The sequence below is a fragment of the Bidens hawaiensis genome, unplaced genomic scaffold (assembly GCF_021521415.1).
Source record: "Bidens hawaiensis isolate Kalapana, Puna unplaced genomic scaffold, B.hawaiensis_p1.1 tig00037319_1, whole genome shotgun sequence".
NCBI lineage: Eukaryota > Viridiplantae > Streptophyta > Magnoliopsida > Asterales > Asteraceae > Bidens > Bidens hawaiensis.
Window position 1 is genome coordinate 125117 of NW_027505474.1, and position 5692 is coordinate 130808.

Genomic DNA, 5692 nt, shown 5'->3' on the forward strand with positions numbered 1-5692 from the left:
TTCCAAATTAGATCACCGAGTGATGCGCGTCGTAGAAAACTCTCTAGCGTTCTAAAATAACAAAGAGATTTTCTAAGTATCGGAACGTTTAACGAGTCTCTAGACTCGGCACATAATACCTATGCACGTATCATGTTTCGTGTTTCGTTTGTGAACCGTGTGTGATTTAAACAAGTACAATTGTGATACGATACACGAGTGAGCAATTACTTTCGTGTCATGTATTAATAACGTACTTACAAGCAATTATTCCCGTAAGGGCATTTTGGTCAACAAACAAAGACTAACTAACCATTATTCCCCATAAGGGCAATTTGGTCAATTCATGGCAATCAAACTAGCAACTATTCCCCGCAAGGGTATTTTGGTCAAAATACAACAATTATATAAAAACTATCATATTTCATGAGTGAAAAACGTTTGAAAACAGTTCAAAGAGCGGGGTAAGTGAACTCACTGTTTGCGAAGAATATTCCAAATTAGATCACCGAGTGATGCGCGTCGTAGAAAACTCTCTAGCGTTCTAAAATAACAAAGAGATTTTCTAAGTATCGGAACGTTTAACGAGTCTCTAGACTCGGCACATAATACCTATGCACGTATCATGTTTCGTGTTTCGTTTGTGAACCGTGTGTGATTTAAACAAGTACAATTGTGATACGATACACGAGTGAGCAATTACTTTCGTGTCATGTATTAATAACGTACTTACAAGCAATTATTCCCGTAAGGGCATTTTGGTCAACAAACAAAGACTAACTAACCATTATTCCCCATAAGGGCAATTTGGTCAATTCATGGCAATCAAACTAGCAACTATTCCCCGCAAGGGTATTTTGGTCAAAATACAACAATTATATAAAAACTATCATATTTCATGCATTCCTACACAACTCAGCAGCTAGTTTCATTGTGACAGAATTTCTACTTGAAAGATTGTACTATTTCACCGATCATATCATCTCAATTAATTCACCAAAAATCACCACTGAAACATACATGTCTTAGGTTTCCAGAACATATTTTATATTATTTTTATTCCATATAGATTTCTCATAATGATCAAAACACTACAGTAAACTCATATCAGTCAGATTCATGCACAACAGAATGTTATTTGATATTCCCGGTAAACGAAAAATCCAATAAATGCAAGACCACTTGGGTTTGGTTCCTAACTCAGTGAGTCAACTTCCAGAAGTGGAACCAACCCAATTGGCCTCGTAGTTCATGAGATATAGAATTTACAATATAACCTAACAGCAGGTCTAACAGCTCAGCTTTGCATCACGTTTTTGTAAAATCATAAAAGTATACTTCCACTTATCCAAAAATTACGAATTTATACTTTATAGAAACTAGACTCAACCTAGTTTACTGCAGTACCCACAATCTCAATCAATTTTCACGTTTACACTTCGTTACAGTCAGTTAAACATCGTATATATATTCTGTCCAGAATCTGTTCACATCAAAACTCAACATCATAACAATCTATGAACTATCATGCATCCATATAACCCTCTAGACACCATAACTACTATCCATGCATATAAATCACACCATACATACAAGATTAGGGTTTGTGTTTTAATTCAAATCAAGAACAACAATCAATCATGTATCAATATCAATCTAGTTATCACTTTATCATCAAATCAATTCAAGAATCACATGAACAATATAACACCTAGAATCGGCCAGCTAGGGTTTGTTATTAACCCAACAAACATCAAATTCAATCAACAAGGATGTGAAGGATGATCAAATATACCTTCCTAGCACTTAGTTCTTGGATCAAAGACTTGAATTGATGGTGTATGTGGGTGTTCTTGTGGACGGCAGCCGTGGAGAAGGGAGGTGAGAGAGAGCCGATCGGAACTTGTAGGTTAGGGTTAGGATAATAATAATAGTTAGGGTTAAGTTAATAATATATTTATAGATATACAAGTTACATTCTAATCCCTCTACTTTCCAAGTGTTGTTTTTCTAGAACATTCTATCATACTTGCACAATAAGTTAACATGACCATAATATTATCACATAGCACATAATCCTAACACATAGTAATCACATAGTTCGTGTTTTGACGTTTGTCGTTTATTTATCAACTCGTTTGCGTTTCGGTGCAAATCCCGAAAGACTACTACACATGTAGTAAATGTTAAGCGTCATTTAAACCCTAGTTTAAATGTAATGAAGTGTGCGTTATAGATTCAACGATCTTAAAGTTTGAATTGACGGAGTTGAGTTAACGGGGTTAACCTGAAATTGACGATTGTCACACCATCAGTTTGTGGATGATAGGCGGTGCTAAGGTTGAGCTTTGTGCCTAACGCTTGTTGGAAGCTTTTCCAGAAATGAGATGTGAAACGACTGTCTCGATCAGAGATTATAGACAGCGGTACTCCATGCAAAGCAACGATGTTGTTTACATAGGTACGCGTTAATCTATCCATTGAGTATGATTCATTGATGGGTATGAAATGCGCGGATTTTGTTAATCGATCCACGATAACCCAAATAGCATTATGTTGTCGAGTCATTTTAGGGAGTTTGGTAATAAAATCCATGGTGATTAACTCCCATTTTCATACGGGATGTTCGGGTTGCTGAAACAAGTTAAACATTTCGCCACATGCGATGCAGTGTCCTTTTTCATCCCATTCAACCAGGATTTTGATACATTTTGTCACTACCGGGATGCATCATGTATTTGGACTTGTGAGCTTCGTTCAAATTTTTCTCACGTAAATCCCCAACGATGGGTACCCATATCCTATTACCGAGTCTAAGGATACCATCGTCACCATTGACTAGCGAGTCAATGGTGCCGTTACGTTTTTCGTCGGAAATTTGGTTTTCATTGATCGCTTGAATTTGAGCAGATTTGATTTGTTAGAGAAGATAGACTTAAAGTTCTAGACGCAACGCTCGGACTCTTTTTGGCTTCTCATGTTCCTTGCGGCTTAAGGCATCAGCCACGACGTTGGCTTTGCCTTCATGGTAAACGATCTCGTAGTCGTAGTCGTTGAGAGTTTCCATCCATCGTCGTTGGCGCATGTTAAGCTCTTTTTGATCGAAGATATGCTTTAAGCTTTTATGATCGGTATACACAATAAACTTTACTCCATAGAGATAGTGCCTCCATATCTTAAGTGCAAAGATTATGGCGCCTAACTCTAGATCGTGATTTGTGTAGTTCTTTTCGTGTACTTTGAGTTGACGAGAGGCATAAGTGATTAATTTCTTACGTTGCATTAGTACACATCCCCAACTGGAATGGGACGCGTCACTAAAGACAGCAAAATCATCAGTACCTTCTAGCAAAGCCAGTATAGGTGCTTGGGTGAGTTTTTGTTTGAGTATGTCAAATGCCTCTTGTTGTTTTGTTCCCCACTCATACTTGATGTTTTTGCGAGTCAGAGAAGTTAGGGGAACGGCTATACGAGAGAAATTTTCAATGAAACTTCGATAATAGCCGGCCAAACCTAAGAAACTTCGGATCTCGGTTGGCGACTTTGGAATTTCCCACTTCGAGATGGCTTCGATTTTAGCGGGATCGACTTGAATACCATTCACATTTATGACATGCCCAAGAAATTGCACTTCGTGCAACCAGAACTCGCATTTTGAGAACTTGGCGTACAACTTCTCGGTTCTAAGTAATTCAAGTAAGGTTCGGAGGTGGTCTTTATGATCAGTCTTAGACTTAGAATAAATAAGTATGTCATCAATGAATACGATAACAAATTTATCCAAGTAAGGCTTGCATATTCGATTCATCATGTCCATGAACGCAGCTGGCGCATTAGTAAGTCCAAATGGCATAACGGTGAACTCATAATGGCCATACCTTGTTCGGGAAAGCGGTTTTCGGAATATCTTCATATTGAACTTTGAGTTGGTGATAACCAGAACAAAGGTCGATTTTGGAAAAGTAACTAGCACCTTGAAGTTGGTCAAAAAGATCATCGATTCGAGGAAGTGGATAGCGGTTTTTGATTGTGACTTTGTTTAACGCACGATAATCGATACACATACACATAGATCCATCCTTCTTCTTGACGAATAAGATTGGCGCTCCCCATGGGGACGAACTCAGTCGAATGAAACCTTTCTCAAGAAGCTCATCGAGTTGTTTATTCAATTCTTTCATTTCAGTTGGAGCGAGATGGTATGGTGCCTTTGCGATCGGAGCAGTACCGGGAATAAGATTGATCCTAAACTCTACTTCGCGATCGGGAGGGATTCCAGGAAGTTCATCGGGAAAGAAATCAGAAAAATCGGAGACTACACGTACGTCCTTTATCTCCTTTGGTTTAGATTCCTCAGTGACATAGGCCATGAATGCTAAGCATCCTTGATTCAAACATTTGTTAGCTCTAATCATGAAAATTACGCTAACTTGGCCAGCTTCTTTGTCCCCTTCAATCCGAATGGTTCGTTTATCAGGTGTTTGAAGTTCGACGGTTTTACTATTGCAAATGATACGAGCATGGTTATCGGATAACCAATCCATACCAAGTACAATGTCAAAACCAGCAAGAGTCATATACAACAATTGAATAGGCTTTATATAACCAGCTAAGAGGGTTTTTTCCGTTTTCAAGGGATTCGGAGATTTTAACGATTTCGCCACTAGCAGTCTCGACGCTTAGAGTTTTATGTAACTCTGTTAAAGGTTCGTTTAATAGACTACAAAAGCTATAATCTATAAAACTTAAATTGGCACCCAAATAAAAACAAAACTCTAGCATAGGTGTCGTTGACTAGAAACGTACCGGTGATGGTTTTCGGCATGTCAGCGGCCTTTTACGTGTCTAGGACAAAGACTCTTGCGTTTCCTTTCTTGTTTTGGCCACTTCCACCCACACCACCAGTCGCGGGTTTGTTCTTTGGGCACTCGAAACTTAGATGCCCTATCTCCTTGCAATTATAACATGTCATCTTTTTCTTCCAACAGTCAGCAGCAGCATGGCCCGGCCTTTGGCATGATTCACACACGGTTGTTGAGGCATGTCGACATTGCCCTCGGTAGCGCTTTCGGCAAATCTTACAAAATGGAGTGTTTGAGTTGAACCCAGATTGGCTTTGGGTCTTGCTTTTGCCTTTGTAGTTATTGCTTCCTCCTGTTCTCCCTTGCGTGGCTATTGTTGTCATCTTCTTATCCTCTTCTTTGTTGCGGATCATTCCGCCCATCAAGTAACCAGCCAACTCCATCGCGGAATCAGCAGTTTGAGGTAAATGATACCTCACCATGTCGCGGATTTTCCGCGGCAATCCCCAAATATAGCGTGTAACTTTGCTGGACTCAGGGTTAACCAGCTGGGGAACCAGGCGACAGTACTCATGAAATTTTGTGTTGTATTCTCGGAGATTTGTCCCCACGACCTTATGATTAAGGAACTTAGTTTGAATTTGGTCGGTTTCATGCATGGGACAAAATTTTGCCATCATCATCATCTTGAATTCTTCCCAAGAAAGATCGTATAAAACTTGACGTCCCTTACTTAAAATCAGTGTGTTCCACCACTCCAACGCTTCACCTCTAAACATCTGCGCAGAGTATTGTATCATTTCTTGACGCGAACACTTGATTATTATGACAATTGATTCCATCTCCTCAAGCCATCTAACGGTTATGATGGCTCCTTTATCTCCATAAAATTCTTTTGGACCGAAATATTT